The sequence below is a fragment of the Meles meles genome, chromosome 20 (assembly GCF_922984935.1).
Source record: "Meles meles chromosome 20, mMelMel3.1 paternal haplotype, whole genome shotgun sequence".
NCBI classification, from domain to species: domain Eukaryota; kingdom Metazoa; phylum Chordata; class Mammalia; order Carnivora; family Mustelidae; genus Meles; species Meles meles.
Window position 1 is genome coordinate 39,136,788 of NC_060085.1, and position 23,213 is coordinate 39,160,000.

The window sequence follows — 23,213 nt, forward strand, 5'->3', positions numbered from 1 at the left end:
AACAATATCTGGGCTGGCAATATTTCTTTCTATGGAATGTTCCAAGCCATTTAATAAGGCTTTATGTCTGTACAACACTTCACAAACTACAAGGCTCTCTGAGGTACTTTTCAAACTCATAACAAGTCCATCCAAGAGAGGAGGCAGGTGAAATTTATCCCATTTTGCAGATAAGAAAACCAAAGCTCCATAGGTTAAGGAATAGATACAGCCATAATCCTTGCTTGTTTCAGACATGAACCTGTCCATTCTATGAATGACGGAGAATTTCCCATTTGCAAAGTCCTGGGCAAAGTGGTCCATTAGTAAATGAATGAAAAGAAAACTAAGTAATTCCAGGAAAGACAGTACCAAGGTGACAGGTAGACAAACAAAAGCATCTAAAAGCCGAAGATGAAAGTGTCCGCATTCTTTAGCAAACACCTCTATTTGTCTTTTTCTATTGCGTTTTACAATTTGAGAATCATCTGAGAGCAGGTCAGTGTATTCGAGAGGCATGTGCATTTTCTGACATCGAACACTGTACCTTCTTTTCTTAGCAGGAGCTTGTCATAGGCACTCAGTTTGTATAACCTCCACTTCCCTCTGGGATTCCTTAGAACCAATGAACTGCTCTGCTCCACGGCAAATCGAGAGCAAGAAACAATATGCCATCAGCCGGAGCGTGTGGATACGAAGGCGTGGCTCCTGGAGGACGCGACCAGCCCTCCCCACTAACAAGCCCTCCGGAAATAAAAGCCAATCTTCCTCTGGCTTCTTGCGTGTCTTCTCCGAACGAGCCGGTTCTGTTTAAGTCACATACGACCCATTCCACACACCCCTGCGAAGGCCGAGGCTGTAATCACGTGGATGTCAGAAAGCTGAAGGAAGCCCAAACGGCCCACTTCTTGTCTTGCCTGGAAGCGTGACAGAGCTGATTTCCGAAGATCGATTTTGGTGCTGAAGGAACTTGTAGAAAAGGATAAGAACTGAGTTTAGCCTGCGTATTTATTGTCACTGCCAACAGAGCATACCCTGGAAGTATTCTGGAAAATTCATAATGTCCAGGCCAATGTATTTATAGTAAATTAAAGCAATGCTTTATTATTATGATTATTTCCTTGGTTACAGTGTTGATGCTGAAATTTTAAGGAAACTAAAGCCCTTGTTATCATGCTTGTGAAAGATTTTAAGCTAACAAAAAGTTCAGTCTTGATTCCAGGGCAGTTAATTAAGGTTGACCAAGTCAGGCAGAAGTAAATTAACTTGGCTGATCAATTATTTATATGAAGCAGAATAAATGCCCTTAAAGAACTTGGTCTGTTCATGAAAGGATGTGTAAATTAAACTAAACATAGTTTTGTAAAATATATTTCTACTTCTATGGGGAGAAGAGAAGAGAAGTTAATGGTGAAATCACTTGTAGGAAAATGATGACAGTGATGACATGGTCTCCCCCAGCCCAAAGCAAAGATCATTTTCTCATTGTTCATCCAGTACCGGGAAAGAAGGAAATGGGAGGTATTTTGAAGAGATAACAGAAGCTCTTGGAGTGTGGGGGTTGGGGAGGGTGGGGGGGGGTAAAGGAAAGAAGAAAGGAAGAACATAGGGAAGGGAGGGACAGAGAAGGGGAAGAAGGGTGGGAGGGAAGGACAGAGAGATGAAAAGGAGGGAAGGAGGAAGACAGCAACTCTAAGAATGGGGTGTTCATGTGAATTTCTGTATTGTGGAATGACTGAGCAAGAGGTGTGCTCACTTCATCATCGGTTAGACTCTGCGCAGAGTTTACAGACAGAACAAAAATAAAGGTGGGAGTCAGGCGAGCTCTAGTTCCAAAGGAGGACTCAGGTCATATCATGATGATTCAAAGTCCACATTGATCATGTTCATGCGATTCAGGAAAGAAGAAAAACTTGTGTGTATTAAGACATAAAGCATACATTTACTTCTGGGTTTCATCAGATAAATGAATGGTTTCCCTTTAAATGTGCAAAAGGTCGACCTGGCAACATAATACACAAAAAGGAGTTCAAAGGAGCACAGTGCAGCTCAGGGGATTCCTCCCCACCAGCAGGCAAACGGCAGGGTGGCCCAGGACACGAACCCAGTGCCTTGCTCTCCATCTTCTTGCAGGAGTTCCTCCGGTTCAAAATAGGGATCCAAGAACAGAAAGCATTCCCAAAGTAAGGCCGGCTTTGACTATGGAGACTTCGCATTTCCCAGCACGTGGCACACGCTTTGCAAGTGCTCGCCCTTCACCTGGCAAGATGCATTAGGTGGCAGAGACCAGAGGAAGGGCTGCTGGAGGGGATTATAAGTGAAACTGAGGGGTTAAGGGAGCAGGTGAGGCCAGGGCAGGAAGGAAGGGCCCCAAGATGCAGAATCATTTGCCACTGGGTGGGGATTTCAAGGCATACTCTCAAAGGTGTGGGGAGAGAGCAAGAAGAAAAACAAAGTAACACCAGCTGAGTGTTTTCACATCTGAGATCACTCCCACAAGTTGTGATCGGATACCACTGTCTGCCTATCCACTGCCCCCGATGGCAGGCGTCCCATTCCACAGAAAGACCATCCAAGGGCCAAGTTTAGGAAGCGAAGTCGGTGTGCTGAGTTACGAAAGCACCGTCTTCCAATACCAAATTTTCATAATTATAACAGAACGGCGTAAATTTTCTAATGCATGGCAGTTCAAAAAGTAATCAAGGGAATGAGCCGGAGGGCTATTTTAATGTATGCAAAGCTAGTGACCCACAGTAAATGGGAGGTAAGCTACAATGAATGCAAAGTAATGCACACAGACTGAAGTCCTGGTCTGATGAGGGACGGCTAAAATTAACACCCAATTAATTTCCGAATTGACAAACAAATGAAACCCATAAATCTACTTTCTCATTAATTTTCTTGTGGTATAATTTAAAGCAGTAATATGAGGGCAAAAACTGAGCATTATCCATCATAAATATCAAAAAGATAGCACTGTAACACCATAAATTATGCATATTACCTGTTGTTAAAAATGATTTATGTATTATCAACTTTATCGTGCATTGAAGATATCTAGATCTATCTTTAAAAATCTGGAATTCCATTTAGCACTTAGGAACAAAAAGTTGGGGAGCAATGAAATAGTCAAAAATACGTTTATTTGTTCATTTGTTTTTAAAGGCTATTTACATAGCCATATGGGAGAGAAGGGCAAAACTGGAATCTTCCCAAATCTGAGGTCAGCAGAGGTTGAGGATATCATGGAAGTGTCGGGGTGGGCCTCTCAGTAGAGAGAGAACCAGGTCTCGGAGCACCCCTCCTGGAAAGCCGTGGTGCATGTGTCCTCAGGGAGCTACTCCTGCAGGAAATGCAGGGCTTGGGGCTGGAAAGGAAGGGGCAGAGGCGAGGACATCCTGAATACACCTCAGAGGTCCTGAGGGGGAGAACCTACAGCTTTGGGGGCTCCGTGGAGCAGAGTCCTCAGTTGGGGAGAAGTCTGGGAGGATAATTAGGTTTGTGATTAATAATGTCATAGGGCAGCTCTCTTACCTTTAGTGTTCAAAGGAGGAGAAAAAGAACTAAGAACTAGTTTGTGATGGTCAATCAACCCAGAGGTACCCTCTGTTTACAAAGTAAAGGGACAAAGAGGCATTCAGAGTAAAATGATCTCCTTCCTGGCCTAACTCCATTTCTTTAGTAACAGTTTAAAAAAGCCAACCCCCACCCCCACCCCCCAAAAAAACCAAAACAAAACAAAACAAAAAACCCTTTATTTTGAACTTTACTTTTAGGCACACCTTGCACATACAGTAACTCCTCTTATTCACGGGGAATATGTTCCCAGACCCCCAGTGGATGCCTGAAATTGCAGACAGTACTGAATGCTACAAACACTATGTTTTTGTTTTTGTTTTTGTTTGTTTTGAGAGAGAGAGAGAGCACAAGCAGAGGGAGAGGCAGGCTCCCAGCTGAGCAAGGAGACAGATATGGGATCACTAGATGTAATATAATAAACTAGCACAATTATTATAGTCTAGTGTAAGAGAAGTTATGTGAATATGATCTCTAGCCCTCTCTTACAATGTCTTATTGTACTGTAGTCACCTTTCTGCTTTGTGAGATGATGTGAGATGACAAAATGTCTTACTGATGAGCTTAAGTGAGGTGAACGACATAGGCCTTCTGACAATACTTTGGAAGGAGGATCATCTGCTTCCCAGCCCACAGGTAACGGAATCCACAAAGCAAAACCGTGGCTATAGAGGGACTGCTGCTGTAGAAGGAACTTATCCCTAACTGCTGAAGTTTTAGCTAAATGATTAAATGACAGAAAAGTCCCAGTCCAAACTCCCAATCAAATGAGATCAAGGGCTTCTGCTGCCCACCACCTTGATGGTCCTACCCTTAAAATACTCTACGTCCTGTACTTCGCTTGGAAGGACTAATCATTTTGGATTTCTGAAACTGAGAAACGAACGTATGCTATTAAATCATTTTACATCATAACGGAAGTAGGGCTGTCCCGATCACTGAAAACGTAAAGATAATCCATCAGTGAAAAACCCTACCGAAATCCACAGTCCACAGTTAATTTTCAGTTCAGCGGGAATGGAAAAAGGTACAGAGCCGGATGTTTAATTTTCCCTGTAACGCATGACTCACAACAGTTAGAGAACAGGGTGGTAATAAAATAATGTTCCTAATAAAAACATGATTTCCCTTCTCTACCAGGCTTTCATTGTAAAGACAAGAGATTTTACATTTCCAGAGAGAAAGAAGCCCTGAATTCCAACACCAAGGCAGCAAGGCTGTTGGGAGGAAATGTACGTGTCTCGCGCTAACAGCCTGCTTTAGCAAACTCCCATGGTCTTCGGAAGTCATCAGTAGGCACCGGCCAAAACACCCACCCCTTAAAAGTTACAAATGTCTGTATTTTCATAATTTCGGCCACTGTTGATCTTGTTTTCCTTGCCTCCCCACAGACAAGCGTTTAAGCGCTGTAATCACAGCCACTGTGGGCAAACTATGGAACTTGGAAGGAAGCTGCTCTAGGAAACAAGTACAAAGGAGAATGCACAGCCACTCCCTGGCATATTCATCCAGACGAGCTCAAATAATTAAACAGAGACCAAAAAGGAGCTTGCCAATCCTGGGCTAGGCTGTTTGCTTTGCTACACGGAAGCCTCTGCAGCTCAGGGTATGACTGGGCCGGGAGTTCTAGGGAGCTGAATTAAAATGCATTTTTTACAGAGCACAACAGAGTTTAAGTTAGAGAATTAACAAGGCCTACCAAACCTGAATCACTGAACATTCAAACAACTGAACTGTCACACAGAGCCCCGTAGAATAAAGTGACCGACAACCAGGTCAGAATATTTTTTTTTCCTATTTCCATATATTATAGAGTTTCATATATATGGGGCCAGGTTCCTAACATCAATTAGTGGTTGCCACGCATGATGACACACTTCACGTCCCTCCCGCTCTTGCCTCCAGCCCCTAACCGCTCGAGTGGCCAAAGCGAACACTATGTTCAGAGCATCATGGCAGCTCCGTGAATGCAGGCTATCAGCAGTCCGCGCTGGCACATCTCCATTGTGTCCAAGGCACAATTATTTAATTTTACCCTTCAAAAACTTCGGTATGCACACATGTACCCCCCCTCCCCCACCACCGAAAGTTGCCCTTACAGACAGATTCACCGGCTTTTCTCCTGATATAAAAGACCACAATTTGTTGAAGGTCATGACCCCCGCTTCTACCCTCACCCCAGTCTGTATTTCATCCTTGTAATTTACAGCAAATGCTAGCAGGCCCTGCCCAGTGTTGAAACACAACACAAATTCAGAAACAGCAACAAACAATAATTAAAAAAAAACAAAAAACAAAGATGATGTAAGCTGTTTTCTCTGCTGTTTGCAAAACATGACAAAGGACAGGCTAATGTTTGGTCTTATCTACTGTGACTCCCGGTGACCAAGGGACAAGAGTCGCACACATCAAACTGAACAAAGAGACACAATGTCTCCTTTCCTTAACTAGAAAGGATACAATGCATAAAACTCATTTGAAAATGAGACAGGTGAGAATAACAGGTAAGAATTAAAACACGAGCTTGTAAAAGATATCACGTATATTCGCTCTATGGTCTCTTCCCACTTGGGATGTCTCCGTACATATCACAGAGAATCAATTCACAATTCATTAAACTCAAAGTTAATCTTCCCTTTTCAAACTTGAGCGAGTACCCCCATCACACAGAGTCAGAGGGAGCCCCCACAGCAACCCAGAACACACACACGCACAATAACATAAAATCCAAGGGTTGTACCTTTTGAAGGTGACTGCCTTGTTCATAGCACTAGACTTTTTCTCCTACACCTTCTAAGTCCTTGTTTGCTCCACAAAGAGTTTTCTAGCCATCTGATGTTCTATTGCTAAGCTAGTGGCCTTTCAGGAGAGCTCTCTCCCTTCTGAAAAAAGCAAACAACTGCATAGATATCATTACACTAAGGAAATCTCTTAGAAAAACCAAACAACTTGCTAATCTCTCCAGCCCCTTCATCCAAGCAAAAGATAAGAAAAGCAAACCTAAGTCTGTTTCAACCACATTCCAGGGACAAGTTCCCCTTTTTCTTTCTTTATCAAAATTCTAGTATTTAAGTTTTTTTTTTTTTTAATGTGTGTGTGTGTTTTAAACAGACCTTGCAGGATAAACTGCTGCTAGCACCCCGCAAACAAAGCAATATTTGTTTAATAACGATTGCTGCCATGGGTACAGTAAACAAGGGGCCCAGCATTTGTGTTTATGAACAAACACATCATCTTACAAGAGCAATTTAACATTAACCAGGTGGAATAATCAACAGATTTCATAGGTGACACCAGGGGCAGGACTAGTGTAAACAGGGGTAGGGAGGAGAAAGGGGCCACTCTTCGGGAATCAAGGTCGAGGTAAATGCATTACAGAGTAAACAGCTGCAAAGAAGGCAAGATAAACAAACAGTCATTCTTCTGACATTTAGAGAGGCAGAAAGGTTGTATGTAACACAGATCAGCTGCTGACCACCATGAAATCAAACCAGTTGGAGACCAGGCCTGCTTGTTTGCACAATGCCATGTTTGCTTATAAACAACAATTTGCTGTTACCAACCTCGCATTACTCATCATCATATAAGCCAGAGCAAATCAAATGAAATCCGGTTAACTCTTTACTGACAATGTTACTCGGAAATAATAATAATAATAGTAGTAATAATAATAAAGTGATGGCCCCCTTTAAGAAAGAAGAGGTCACCCCCAGATGAAGCAAACAGAGCTCAGTCAATGCCTTTTTACTTCCTGCTTTGTAGATAAAAATAAAGCATCCACATGGTTTAAACTACTAAGGACTGGATTTGGTCACAGTTTTAAAAGACTGGAATGTTTTCATGCTTGAGTAACTCTACATTCATTTCCTGGGCTCTTCCTCTTTTATCAATGAAATATATAGGTCAAACATTACTGGATCTTAAATGTTTTTCCTAGAGGGAGAGCTCAAATGTTCCTCCTGGAGCAGTTTCTTGTTCCAAGATACCTTTAAGTACCCTGGGTCCACACAGATAGATGTGTTTCTCAAGGATGCTGCAAAAATCCAACTATCCAGGTATGATTTTTGCCCTTAAAAAACAACTTATAAATAAAGTAATCAGGTGATGCTACACAGAGCCGCTCAGGAGTTCAGTGTGTTGGCTTAACAAAGAAATCTGAGGTCTTCGAAGAGGGAATAAGTCAATGTCTCCACTAACAGAAGTGTTAGAAAGAAATGTTTCATCTTCAAAAGTTTGCTTCATGTGTAAAGAACGGGTAAAACAGCTTGCTGTATATTATAAGGAAGTTACCATGCTTTATCGGAGATACTATATTTAGGTGTACAACTGACAAAGCATTTTTTTTAATCCATTTCACAGATTGTTTACTATTACTAAACTATTTAATTGTGATATGTGCAAATGACGTCTCTCCATTACTTAATATTTAACAAGCAAAACACAGTAAAACCCGTTTGGTAATTTATACTTTACATTTATTTTCAGTTAATTAATTTTTTAAAATTCTGTATTTAGTCCAAAGTACAGTAAAGCATTGCTGGAGAACCAAAGCAAAATTTGAAAATAAGAAAATGAAATTTAGGGGCGCCTGGGTAGCTCAGTGGGTTAAAGCCTCTGCCTTCCGCTCAGGTCATGATCCCAGGGTCCTGGGATCCAGCCCCGCATTGGGCTCTCTGCTCAGCAGGGAGCCTGCTTCCTCCTCTCTCTCTGCCTGCTTCTCTGCCTACTTGGGATCTCTGTCTGTCAAATAAATAAATAAAATCTTTAAAAAAAAAAAAGAAAGAAAATGAAATTAAAAAAACAAAAAAAACCACAACTAAAGATACACTGCAGACGACTGTGGCAATTACTTCAGTAACCTTCGGATTACTGGAATTCCACCTCGGTCTAACAAATCTAACAAAATTTCAGGGGTCCCCTCTCGCAGCCCTGATACCCACCCAGCCCAATTCCACTATAAACTTCTTAACCTTCTCTAGCTGCTCTCGCTCCGGCCGCCTCCTTCTACAGTCTAATCTCTTTGTTCTGCCACCGGAACATCACAGTCACAAAGTAACGAGAGCCTTTTCTTTTGTGTTTTTGTTTTGTTGTGCTGCGGTTTGTTTCCCAAGTCCCTCTCTGCCCACAGTCTCCTTTCCCCAAACCAAAGCGGCCCCAAAAACCTCAACAAAGATTGGCGAAGAAATGTCCAATGAGTGCTCTGTGCCCCAGTAGGAGAAATTTTCTCAGGACCTGTAAGCACCATAGGGACAGGAGGAAGGGACCGTGGGACCTCTCTCCCTTTTATGCCCTAGAAAGCCCTCAGGGCCTCGAGCTGTTCCACTGGCCTGGAGAAGGCAACCCAGCCTTGCTCCTCCCGCAAGGATGATGCAGACCAGACTGCCAGAAAGGCTAACACTGAGGCTCTTCCTGCAATGCTCTGGGAACCGAAAGTTCTCAAATTCCACGTGGCCCGTGGCCGAAATGAACAGGAGACAAAAAGACACAGAGTGCCTTATCTGACGCTCCAGGGAAACTCCAGAGAGAAAGAAATGAAGTAAAAGCAGAATGTTGGGTCCCGCCGTCCTTACTCCCTATCTTCCTTACCCCCATCCACCCTTCCAGTCTTTTCTGGGAGTTCTCCTGACTTTCATCTGTATTTTCTCTTCCTAGAGCCTAGATGAACTGGAGTGCCAGAGAAGGTTCATAAGGAGAGTTTACAATTCTAAAAGGGAATCCAAAGAGCTGAAACCATTTCCCTCCGTCAAGGCCAATCGTAAACAAGCCCTGGAGTTTTGAAAGTCAAGCTAAACCTAGGCACATGACCTTACCCCAAGTGTGGATGTGTTATACTCAAAAATGGTTCTGCTGATTCTTTACCAAGAACAGGATAAATGATCTGCCTTTTTCCTCTGCCTCAGTTGAGGTGGTAAATACCCTAATCCACCGTTCAATTTCATATGCATGGACCCGGGTTATTTATGTTGTCCCCCAAAGACCCCATGTTATAAGCCTTATTTGCAAAATAAAGCAACTATAAGTAAATAAAATAAAATAATTATAAAAGAATCCATTTACTAAGAAGTCTTTTAAATAACCGGTGTGATCCACTCTCTCAAAAACTGAAAACAGTCCCAAGGAAGCTCTGGGTGGACCCAAGTGTGGCAAGGACTGCTTTGTTCCTGCCGCGTATCTTCTCTGGGATGAAAATCTCACAAGCTCCGAGATTCTCAGAGTGGTCACGGCACCTGAGTGGACACTCGAGCCAGCTTCTGAGGCTCAAACATTCATTTCGACTTTCATGTTCGTGATTTCTGCCATCCCTCTATACTCCACCAATGCTATTTTTAAAATGTATTCACTTTTGACAAACATATAAATCTATTGCAGAGGAAACTTTGTATCATGTCGTCAAATGGAAAGCCAGTGTGTATCCCTTTATAGAAGAGAAAGACTTTATAATAAATGTAATACAACCCAACCAATGTTATTAAATTCTAGCTAGATCCTGCTGTCCACAAAGGCTCTGAGCGGGAGCCATGTTCTTTCTTTGTTAAATAATGAGCTTACAACTGGAAGAGAGAGATTAAAGACATACTAGTACCAAATGGAAACTTTCTCCTTGGCTTTATCGGAAGGATTAAAACCGACTGAAAATGGAATTGCTTCAACATCAAATCGCAATAATGAGAACTGGTGAATGATTTATGAACCACCTAAAAATCCTCTTCCAACACACCAGTGAGTGGTACGAGCTTCTGTACTGGGTAACTGGGCTCGAGGAGACTTTAAGAGACCTCTCTGAGGACTAGGTTGTATCCCTGACTCCAGAGCACGGTACTCCTAATGACGACAGCCTACTATGTACACACATGCCGGTACAGAAATAAATAATCAACAGACTAGACTCTCTATTCTTGGCCCCCAAAGCAAGAGGGCTCCTGTGCCATGGGTTTTAAGCCTGCAGAAGACAGCAGAAAAATCAGACCGGCAGCTCCAACATCAGCCTCCCTCCCAGGCCTGCCTTTGCCCACACCATCGAGGACCAGCTCCGCGGCCGCTTACGTACAGCTGCCTTTCTACAACCTAAGTTTAGAGTTTACTCAGTTACCAACGAACTACTATAGGATAAATACTAGAAGCATATCATTCAAATGCTTTATTGGTCAAAAAGATGGATGCTTTTATTAGTCCAACCTTTTTTGTAATGGAGTGCCACTGATGACCCAGCATTAGCCTCATTTCCTGCTATTAATTACACTTCTAAGAGCTCATTTTGCCTTAAAATCTTAAGAAATTGCTATAATTTAAAGACATGGTGTCTACATAATGGGAAATGCCTCATAATTGTATCATTTCACAAAATACAGTATTTTTTATGGGAACAATGACCATGATGCTAAGGTATTGCAAAATGGGAATCATTTATATATATATAAAAGAGAAGTGAGATGTAAGCTGTCTTTGTGTTTGTGGCTTCCCACGTCTGTACACTGGAATCACTACCTTTGGGAGGCTGATTAATCGAAAAGCACAGGCATATACAACGTTTACGGAGTTAAAAGCAAAATAACATCCCCAAACAAATAAAAAATATCAATGAAAGGGAGAAAACCTAATGTGCAAAGACAGAAGAGATGTGAAAACGCATCGTGTGCTCTAAGGAAATTTCATCAGTGGTATATTCCTTATTCATCATCTATAATTCCTGGGCCTTGTCTGTCTACGCCAAGAGAACTAAAGCAAGCTCTTCAATAAGTGATTTCAGGACAAACTACAGGTATCTGCCAATTTACTTTCAGTATTATTTCAATAATATAATGATGCCCTTAGCTTGTAAGTCTTCATCTCATTAAACCACCCTTCATGAACATTAAGCACAGCTGAATACTATAAAGGAAAGCATATTTGAAAGAGTGTTTCAAAATACAGAGCTAAAATAAATCTTTTTAAAAGTGCCCCTTCAATTTTTACTACTACACAATTAGAACCCAACATATGCAAATCCTCAAATCGTGCATCCACACAAAAATGGTGACATTATGTTATGTGATGAACGAAGGGTAGGCGCCAATCAGGCACAAAGATTATGAATAGGTTTGGTGTGAATGGCTGCGGAGAACAGACCATCAGTCAGCTTTAAGAGAAGAATGCGGGAATCATCCTACAGTTAGCAAGGGTCGACTCAGAAACTGTGCAACAGCCAGAGGCTGGAGACCAGGGTTAGGTAGGGCAGGGTATCAGACCGCTCAGTGATTAAGTCATCGGAACTCTGAGTGAGAGGCCCCTTCTAGCAGAGATATGCTCCCCCATGTGGTGTCAGATGGTCACAGTAAGCACCTAGTCCTTGGACCCCCCACTCTGAGTTGTGAAAAGGTCAACTTCTCTACCTATTTCTCAAGAGCTACAGGGAAGTGCTGACCCAGAGAGGATATTTAGGAAAAAGCTGTCATAGACACGCCAGGGAGAAGGGTAGATTCTGAGGTGCCCAGAATAGGTAGAGTGGGCACCAGCGGCAAGTTGTTGAAGGCAGCCTCCCGTCCCACACTGGGTATGGGGGCCGTTGGATGGCTATAGAGTTGACGGTGGGACCATCCAATGTCTGGTGACCTCAGACTCTAAAGGACTCATTCATCAACTAAACACCCAAAGAAACTTTCAGAAGGTGCTGCTATTCCTTGGCATCTCTGTGGTCAATGTGAGCAGTTGGGGGAGGGGGAGCTGGACATCTTTAGAGCAGAACCACGGTCGGTAAAAAGGTATGAGATTTCGAATGGAGACAATGGGGCCCCTTAGCAGTATCGACACCTGAGTTAAGATTCTCACAGCCCATGGAAAACCAACTGGTGGATGGGGCCAGTGTATTTACTGAAGAGCACTTTCCTTAGGAGACCAGTCCAGGTGCAAGCACTCAGTCTCAAAGCAAGGCTTTCCAGAGAGAACCACGTGTGCTTCCAACAGATAAGAAGTTAACACCTTTTACACTGCAACTGTGGGACGGACTGGCCTCAGCTACACAGAGCACGGTGCTACGGAGAGGAGCGTGGGTGTCACCAGGGAGCGCGTTACCAATGCAAATTCTCAGACCCATTTCATTTGTGACAATCTATATTTTGATCACACCCCCTCCAGGTGAGTCACAAGCACATTAAAGTTTGAGAAGCCACCAGACCAGACATACTGGAACGTGATTTCCCACTCTGCCAACGTGAAGGTTTCAACAAGCCACCCAGCCACTCTATCTTTCCATTTCCCCTTCCCTAAAACCACACCATTCTGCTTTTGGGTTCACTCACCCTTCTGAGCAGTATTTATTTTATACCCAACCTGTGTCAGGACCCTGTATTAAGTGTTGGGGCAACAATGGGGAATGAAGACTGATAAAGATCCATCAACATGGGGGTGACTGTCTTATGGGGAAGACACATATTAATCAATTAGTCATATAAATAAGTGGAGACTAGAACAGTGGTAAGTGCTACCGTGAAAAATGCACAGTGCTCTTAGAGCACACAAAGCTAATATATGTAAAGTGCCTTGTATGTAGTAGGTGTTCAATAAATCACAGTGATTATGAGTAGCCCATAAAACCCAGACCTTTGGGAAGCCACTAAAAAACTCCCAAGTGCAGAATACTCTTCTCCCACCATAAAATGAGCCTGAAGTAGGACTGTGTTGTCAGTTAAATTATTTTCTAGCATGTTTTCCTGCTTTTTCCTGGCTCTATGAGGAATACGACGCCCTTAAAGTCAGCATTTCTTCTAATGCCAACTTAGAGAACAACATTAACTTTCCAGGTTATTGTTAAGAATTAGCTCTTGTTTACCGAGTTGTACTTACAGGCAAAATGCAGAGCAGGCAGAGGGTGATACTGCCTATCAGCCTTGTTCTAAGCATCTATTGATTATCGTTTGAAAGCCTGGATCCGTAAAGACAAATCTTCAATTGGTTTTTTAACTGCAGGTAGGATTAGCAACCCGTACCTTATACTGTGGACACCACTTGTTAATTATTAGTGTGCCTAGCACATGTCTACCCAGCGGGGAAACTGGACTGAACAGGAATCGAAGAACGTCCACAACCAAACCCACACCACTGAGGATGCCCGCCCCAGGAGCTGAGTGACTGGAGTCCGCCCCATTAAATAGGAAGCTCTCCTAGCCTTACAGCTGGGTGCCTGTTCAAGTGTTCCTTAAAACAGCCCTTCGGGGCACCTGGGTGGCTCAGTGGGTTAAGCCTCTGCCTTCGGCTCAGGTTATGGTCTCAGGGTCCTGGGATCGAGCCCCGCGTCAGGCTCTCTGCTCAGTGGGAAGCCTGCTTCCTCCTCTCTGTCTCTCTGCCTGCCTCTCAACATACTTGTGATCTCCGTCTGTCAAATAAATAAATAAAAATCTTTAAAAAAACAACAAAAAAAACAAAAAAAAAAAGACAGCCCTTCGAAGTCTGCCAGGCCTTTCCTTTGCTCATTCCCCATGAATTCACGAACCTCAAATAAAAATTTGAAATATGATGTAATAGCTCTCCCTGTTTGTACAAGTTAGGGAGTCTTTTTCCAAAAGCTGACTTCCTTGCAACAGGTGGATACGGATGATGGGAGACTTCTGACCTCCTCTGTATCAGAGTGACGCTGATCAGAGAATAGAAAACAACAACTGATCTGAAAAAGAGAAGTATGTGCATGTGAAATGTGGTTCCTGTTAAGACTTTCAGGTCTTGGGGCGCCTGGGTGGCTCAGTGAGTTAAAAGCCTCTGCCTTCGGCTCAGGTCATGATTCCAGGGTCCTGGGATTGAGCCCCATATCCGGCTCTCTGCTCAGCGGGGAGCCTGCTTCCCTTCCTCTCTGCCTGTCTCTCTGCCTACTTGTGATCTCTGTCAAATAAATATATGAATAAAAAATCTTAAAAAAAAAAAAAGACTTTCAGATCTTAACATACAGGAGCTGAATGATACAAACATCAGCTCACACCTCAGAGCATTCGTCTGAATTTTTGTAACTGGATGCGTTGCTGGATGACCTAGAACAGAGCTTCTGGCTGCTGGCTTACTGGTCAAAAATGGGTGGTTTCCACTTATTATTGCCTGGAATAAGAGACATCGTTAGGCAAACCGTAAAAGACACTTTACTACAGGAGACAAACTAAGGGTTGTTGGAGGGGTGGTGGGTGGGTGAGGGGGAATGGGGTAATTGGGAGATGGGTGGGAAGGAGGACACTTGATGGAATGACCCCTGGGTGATTCACGCAACTGATGAATCACTGAATTCTCCCCTGAAACTAATGATACACCATGTTAACTAAATTGCATTTAAATAGAAAGATAAATAGAATTTCTTAAAAGGATATATCTTTAGGATAATTTCCGTTGGCTCCAACTACTAAAAATGCGAAGTGGGAGGGAAAAGGATATCCCATCGAGGACTTTTGGCAGTATCTGGAGACCCTGTGCTTGCCACAAGGCAGGGAAAGAGGTGCTCCCGGGAAACCAGAGAGGCTGCTAACCATCCTACAATGCACAAGACAGCTCCCACGTCCAGTCCCCTGTGCCAAAAGCGTCACGGTTGAGAAAAATGTTCTGTGTGCATTTGTACTGTTTTTATTATGGGATCAAAGCAATGAGTCCTATTTCTTGTTCAATAATAAATTTATAATGTGCCTTAAAATTTTAATGACTCGTGATTTTTTGCTTGCATTTCTACTTCAAAAATACGACTGAACGGAGCACCTCTTAGGGTCAGGTTAGGCAAGACTAAGATGACTCTGGGGCATTTGAATGGACCATTGTATTTGAAGAGGTTGGGCCTGAGGAGGGTGGAGAGGGGCCTGGGGCAGGGTGTGCTCCAGGCAAGGAGGATGGGAGGGGCCCGCAAGGGGAAGTGGCTAAGCCTAAAAATGCAGAGTGGAGGCAGAACCAGAACCTTAACCTTAACCTTCTCAGGAAGCGGGCAGGGTTGGGGAAGGGGAATCTTCTAGAATACATAGAAGGGCCTATGGTGGAGCTCAAGCAGAGAGACCGATTAGGGAGCTTGAATCCAGTGCTGACAGAGGTGGTAAAGGTGTGGATAGAAAGCGGGCTGGACGTCGCTCCCACCTCCCCTTGCCTGCTCTCCCTGTGAGCACCTGCTCCCTGGGAGCTCTTCCTCCCCCAATGGTCCCCACTCCCCTCTCCCTTGCCCTCTGTCAGGTGTGCTTGCCCACCTGAACACAGTCCTCCTCCACCTCAAGCGTCTGTCAGCTCCCTCCTGCTCTCTCCGCCCTTCTAGCGCCATGACGAAAAGCCCTATACCTCACTGTCTCCACTTCCTGCCTCCCACTGGTTCCCCAGCCCACAGGGAGCCGGCTTCTTTCCCACCTCTCCTCCCACCGAAAATATTCCTACCACAATTGCTAATGAGCTTGGAGGGGCTCGATTCAATTGACACTTTTCAATCCTTACCTCACTTGACCTCTCACAACACAGACACTGTCATTCATGTTGTTTCTCTCTCGAATACAAAATTCTTTCCTCTCTGCTCAGAGAGGTTCTCTGCCTACACATCTGGTGGCTCCTTCTCACTTTTTAATGAGCTTTAACTTCCTCTGCTCATTCTTAAATGTTTCACCTTGCCTGGAGTTCCATCCTTGGTGCTCCCAAACGCTAAAGCAAAGGGCGGCAAACTTCTTCCGGAAAGGGCCGGAAAGCCACTCTTTGTGACTTTGTACACGACAAGGGCTGTGTCCCAACTCCTCAGAGCAGTACTTCTGGCTGGGGCACAAATGCAGGCAGGAATAAAAATGGACAAATGAGTGTGGCTGAGTTCTGGTAAGGCACGAGGCAGCTGGGTTGGGCACACAGGACTGTTGTTTGCTGACCCCTGACCCCTGGAAGGCCTTATCCTTCCTGTGCCTTCGCCTCATGTCTGCCTCTATCCTGTGACTCCCGAATCATTTTTGCCAACCAAACTATCTTCCGAGAGCTGCAGACCCCTACTCCCACAACCTTCTGGGCATTTCTACCCTGATGTCCTAAAACCACCGTGAGCTCATCTCAAACTGAGCTGCTTCTTCCTCCAACCTACTTCTTCCTCCATCCAAACCCAAGCCGGAGGTTTTCAGGGAAAGGGGTTCACATTCCGAATCAGGAATTATCGGACGGTCTTCCTTCTCTTTGATTTCCCACATTAGCAATTCCCATCCACTGCCCCTTCTATTTACGTTAGTAATATCTCACTTCTCCACACCTCCGCTTTGAAGCATGCCGCCATCCCGTTGTCACTCCAAATTAACCCGCATCCTAGGCTGGCCACACCGCAGCACCTCTGACTGTCACCTCTCTTGCTTCCATGGGTCTCTACGGCCTCAAGAGTGGAGTCCCACACCTTGAAGGCCTGCTCCGAGCAATATGAAAACGTCACTGGCCACATGAGGCCTATGCAGCACTTAGAATCTGTCCAGCGCAACAGAACTGGATTTTTAATACATGTGCAATTTTAATGCAAATTAGCTTAAATTTAAATTTTAAAAAATGATCCTCGGTTCCGCTACTGGAGAACTTTTAAGTACGCGTTAAACAACTTGGGTATGTGAATCTCCTAATCTATTTATTCAACGATGAGTTTTGTGAAATTTAAATCCAGATCAAGTATTTCTGATGAAATTTTAACATCCAAAGTGAGATGATTTTTCAGACTTAGTATGCAAGACAAGACTGTAGACTGTGTCTTTCATAAATTTTTAATACTGATTACATGTTGAAATGATATTTTGGATAGATTGGATTAAATAAAGTGCTATTATTATTTACGCCAGATTCTTTCTCACCTTTTTTAATGTGGCTACTAGAAAACATAAAATGCTTCCAAGGTTCTTTTATTTCTGTTGCACGGAACTGGCCTACGCACACAGCTCCTCATCATCTGGCTGTCCCACTACGCTCTGTCTCGCTTCTCCTTCCCTATCTAAAATGTGGCCACCCTCAACAAGAAGGAACTCTAATGTCTCTGTACCTGTAGCCACAGCCTCCCTCTACCTCTGTACCCTGCCATGAATCTTTAAGGAGCTAAATCCTATTGAATCTCAAAATTCAGCTCAAGCCAAGAAGCTTTTACAGACTACCTTCCCCACTAAGGGTAGGATAAGCATTCTCCCACAGGGTCTCATCAAGTTTTGTACTAAACTTTTGCAGAGCGATCAGTACACTGCATTCTAATTTTTGGAATGCTTAACTGTAAGCCAGGGATCGTGTTTTGTACCCAACAGGGTACTAGGCAGTTTGATAAATAATTCAATGTCAGATGAATGAATGAATGAGATACTATGCCACTAGAACTGATAAGCTGGGAGCTGATTCTAAGGGCTTAGCCGGCATCAATGAAGGTTCTCAGATTTCTAGCCCACGTAATTGGGAGAATAATGATGCTCTTGTGAGAACAGCCAAGTGAGGGGAAGAGGTTGCTCTCAGGAGAGAAACAGAAGTGAAAACACAGGCTGGTGGGGAGCCCTTAGTACAGAGGCCACAGTTCAAAGGGAGTGGATAAGACTGAGAGGGGAGAGGAAAGGTCCTTGGAAAAATCATAGTCAATTCCTACATTTAGGAAACAGGAAGAGTGACCTTTACTGAGTGCTAAGTTCTAGTCTTCACAGTTACTCTGTGGGGTCCATATAACCTCCATTTTAAAGAAGAAAACACCAAAGATTGGAAAGTATTAATATACATACACACACGAAGCTAGCAGACAAGGATTCAAACATCAAAGTCATCCAGTCTCGGTCCATTACACTACAGAGGCACAGTCAGGGACAGAGCTCTCAAGAGTGACATAGAAGGTAGAAGGGAGTTTCAAGAAGGAAGGGGTGGTTGGTGGTTTCAAGTGGTTTAGAGAGCCTGAGTTTGATAAGATGACAGAGAAGGCAAGAGGGAATTCCCCACCCAACATCAAGCATCTTCATCCTTCTTCCCTTTTCTCTTTTCCGTCGGAGATTAAGAGGGTGTTTACCTTCTACCTCCAATCCTAAACCCATTCCCTCACCCACCAACTACCATCTCATCAACACTAACCCCCTCTCTACGGGCTCCCTCACTGTAGCCTCTACATATATCCAAGGTATTCAGACCTAAAATAGTCATTTCCAGGGTACCTGTCTGCTCTTGCATTGCTCACCCTTCAACCTCTTTCTCCTCTTCAGGTAAGCATCTTGAAAGGCTTTGGTCTCCCAAGTTTTTATCTTCTACTTTCAACTCTCTGTACCGTGGATTCTCCATTTGCCAGGCTAGGGTAGTTCCTAAGCCCTGAAGCCAGTTAGAATGAAGGGCTTCACCCAGATCCAGTGCAAGAAGGGCTGGGGTAGACCCTGGAGGCAGCACTTGTGACGGGCAGGCCAGGGGATGTGTAACTTCACTGTCACTAACCACACACTCAGTATTGATGCTCTGTAAGATTCCCCCGTACCCTGTATATGTGCTTTACACCCCCTGCCCCATTCCCTAATTACTCCAGACTGCATCCCTGACGACTACTTCTCTCTTTATTGGTTATTCCCACCACTCAACGTTCGTCAGATTCCTTAAAACTCAACATGTGCAAAACTGAACAATCTTTCCTCAAAACCGCTCCTTTTCTTGATCAGGAAAAAGTTACTGTCATCTCTTTGCACGCTAAGTTGATCACGACAACCTGGTCATTCTTAGTCTTGCATGTCAGAATTATCCCCTTTCTTTCCCTCATCCCCATGGCCATCCAGCGGCCATCACCTCTCGCCTGCAATACTCAGTGACCTTCTGCCAGTACCATAATATCATTTTAAAACAAAAGTTAATCTCATCAGGTGACTCCCCGGCTTGCAAACCTCCCAAACTCCCCTGTTCTCGGGGGATAATCTCAATTCCTTTGCTTGGAGTAAAGGCCCCTTGTGTAACTTCCCAGACTTCTTTCCTGCCACCCTTTCCCACTGACCCAGCACTACTCCCCATTACTTGCTGTTTCCCTTTTATATTTCTTCATATGCTATTCTCTTCTTGCTAGAGACCCCTTTTCTATGATTGTGGTCCATAAACTATGAATGCTTGGAAACCCAGCTCAAATGTCATTTTTAGAGAGGCGATATACTTCTCCCTAAGTACTCTAGATGAACTTTATTTTTATGTTGGCCAAAGATCAGGCACATTTCATCGTGATTCTGACTAAGCATGTCCTCCCCCTAGGTCAAGAATATCCTGTCACTGCTTGACTAAAGCCTAACAGTACTGGACACTGACCATCCAAAAGCTTCCTGAATGCATGACTAGGGTCATGAGCAATGGAAGGATACAGATTCTACACATGAGTAATCAATTACACCGCCAGGAATATGGCAGCTGCTCAATAAACTGAGAATTCCTTCCATTTTGCAGACTAAGGAGACGATCAGAGAAGAAAACATGCTGCAAATTCCGAGTCTCAAGAAGGGACGTTTCGTGAGTCACGTGACCACCACCTTTACAGTAAAAAGGAAAATTAGACTGTCTACTGGGATGGAATGTTGGCGTATGGAGACACACGCATTAGTAGTGTGTCGTCGGTGTGGTCAATGGCAGAAATCAGGAAGCACACACACCAGGGCTGATGAGCCCGGGAGGACTTGTTTCATGGAGTCCAGAATGCAGACATACCCCAGGGGTGTGTGTGTGTTAGCTTCGTTGGAAGAGCAGGGGACGAGCAAGCGATGCCAGCGGGTCGCCAAGGCCAAAGCCGTGGAGGGAGAGAGGATAAGGGGGAGGGACAGAGAAAGAGACAGGACAGAGCATACTACAGAAATGGTACATGATGGATTCTGTGCTGGCTGGGGAAGAAAAGTACACACAGGATGGAGAAGATAAAGACCATCGATTCAAGGGAACTGAATGGTAACTGAATGGGAAGATGAGGGGCAAAGGGAGAACGGGAAGCACCTGGGTGAGGCACATGTAACAAAAAGCAGTGAGGTTTAGACAAGCTTCTGAAATCACTCAGGAGGTGGAAGGGAAAAGACTGGCACCTCACAGTGACACACAGTAGGTGTTCAGGAGACGTGTGCAGAATAAATGAGTCCGTGACCGTATGGGACGGAAGCATCCCCTCACCCAGCCATCCCGTATGAGCTGCCAGCATCTAATTTATCATGAAGCTCATTAGAAAATAATCACACATTAGCAGTGTATGCCAAGGACACCCCACAGACTAGTTGTTTTGACAAGGTTATATTTGACATTATTCTAACACGATAATGTACGCGATACACATAAGAGTCGGAAATAGCTCCAAAGGTGCCCAAACCTGGCAGGGCCTGGCACGCTGCAGTCAGGGAGTCAGTCTGCCCGTCCCTCTTGAATGAATGAATGAATGAAGACGTCAGTGGAAGAACAGAGGACAGAATATATATTACTTATCTATAGTAAACACCAACTACCTCTCAAAACTCATCCCCCGAGGAACACTAGTCCGGGAATCCAGATTCAACCAGCAGCATGGAAAGAAGAGCTAAGGTACCTTGTGCCTCAAAAATTTAGATGACACAAAGGCACTAGCTGGGAGGTGGCAGCGTGTGAAGGTGCCTGGTTTCTGTTGCCTGCCATGCTCTTACAATACATTTGCTGCATAAATGCTAACTGCCAATCCCGTTTGCCTGGGTAGCCGTGGTTTAGAAGTGGTTCAGTCTGATGAGCAATGAGCTCTCCATGTAATGCTGCTTCCTTCATGAACTACGACTAGTGCAGCTCAATTCTCTGAACAACTGGGAAGGCAACAGAGCTGATAAGAGAATTAATGCTTTCTTTCCAAATCACACCATCTAGGATAATAAAAGCATGTTAGACAAATAACTCTTAAAAGAAATAGGAGAAAAACAGTTTAACATGAAGCTCTAAGCTATATTGATGTTTATAAGCATTACGGGGTTGGGGGGAAGAAACTTCAGAGCTAAGTCATAATTGCTAATGCTACGGATTTGTTCCCTGCAGAATTCTCTGAGATAAACACAGATTTGCATATTTGGAAGGTATTTTGTCTGTTAAACATTCCTGTTACTGTAAAGGATTTTTCTTTACCAGGAGTAGCTAGCTATTTTTTACTACTCATTTCCAATTCTCTGCCCACTTGCATCCCCTATCCAGCATTCTGGGATTTCTTCCTCTAACAGTGATGCTGGAGGAGAGATCTGAACCATGGGGTTGTGTACAGAAACCCTATCATAACTACAGAGAGCAAAGAGATATGAAAGAATTTCAGCGCAGGGCAAGAACGGACAAGGAAAACGGTGCCAACCACAGCCTCTCAGGACAGGCTAAGAAAAATCATGTCTTCGGATATTTAGGCAATATTTCCTTTAAGCTCCTAAAAAACCGTGACCTTACAGAAACACAGGATAGTTTCACAGATGAAACCTGAGTGGTTCTAAGTTTTCAAAAACCAGCCGGAGAGACAGAGAGAGGGGTAGAGACACAACTTTTGTCGATGGCCCTCTTTTTACAGGTAACTCGACTTGACACATCAAGGTCATGGGCACATTTTTGGCAGCCTGTGATGCTGAACTCCTCTGGGGAGACAGAGTTTAAGTTACACTGATTTTAATCTTCTCATTTACTGGAGCTAACCAAAGTCCCTCTGGTTAGAAATCTGGGTGTCTCCCTTTGTCTCGCAAGGCCTGAATGGGTAACAATCTCGGGGATCTTTTCTGTAGGCGAGGCTGGATTCTTCAAAGTGCGGATTCCTGCTCTGAGTCTGATGGATAATGCTGACATCAGAGAGCGCCTTTCTACTTCTGGCTTCGCTCAGCAGGCCCCAGCTAGATGTCCCGCTCTAGCTGAGGCCATCCTTAGAAATACTAGCTCCGCTCCGCTGCAGGGGCCTTGGCGCGGCACAGGTGAGGTCGGGGTCTACCCTGGGTTCCCGTTTCCTTTCCTGGGGTTCCCTCTCTCTTCCTCCTTCCCTCCACGCATCTTTCCCCTTCTCTCTCCTGCTCTTCTCTTCTCATAGTGAGTCAGTGCCTCCCTCCTTCTGTCCCCCTTCCCCCTACCTTCATCTTTCTGTCCACCTCTGTCTCCCCTCCCTCTCTGCCTCTCACCACCCGGGCCACGCAGCCTCTGGGTGTGTGCACCACAGTGAGCTGTCACCAACCAGAAAGAGGGCCTGTGCACGGTTGCGCTGGTCAGACTGGGGTAGGAGCCAAAGCACGCAGGATGTCAGACAGCAGCTGACAGTCCCCTCTGATGACAGGGCAGGGCGAGCAGGACGGTTCTGGTTTGGCTGTGGGTGGGGAGAGTCATTCTGGTCTTCGTGGTATTGGTGGTGCTGGGGCCCCCCGGACCACATGAGAAGGCCGGTGTGGTTCCCGCGCTGCCGTGGTTCTCACGCTCTTACTCAGCCTTCCCTTGACGCATGGGTGGCTCAAGACCCATCGCAGTCCCCTCCTCACAGCGGAGCCAGGACCCAGACCCTCTTCGGAGGCTGCCTGCCTGCCCAAGGAGCACACCAGAGTCACCGCCCCAGCGGCGGCCAGCTTTTTATCACGCCCGTGGCTCCTCAGGGCTCACCAGGCAGATGTAAGGCTCAGGACGTGAAGCGTGGTTAGCGAGAGCCCGCAGAGCTCAAAAACGGACCATGTGTTTCTCCTGGGAGCCACAGAGTGCCCCCCACCCCGATGCGCCAAGACTGTGTGCACACCCCTGCTGAAAGAGACTGAAGACGCACA

General features: G+C 44.7%; 1 protein-coding gene across 9 annotated transcripts in view; it reads right to left on the minus strand.

Annotated features, from left to right (window-relative positions):
- Positions 1-23,213, minus strand: part of FOXP1 (forkhead box P1) — a 586,176-nt gene that overhangs the window by 236,621 nt on the left and 326,342 nt on the right. Inside the window, exon 1 of one of the 9 annotated variants that reach the window (XM_045990388.1) lies at positions 6,296-6,400. The exons of the other annotated variants lie outside the window; for them this stretch is intronic. The gene's annotated coding sequence lies outside the window, so the exon portion shown is untranslated. Of the gene's footprint in view, positions 1-6,295; positions 6,401-23,213 lie in introns of those variants that run through there. 9 annotated transcript variants of the gene reach the window in all.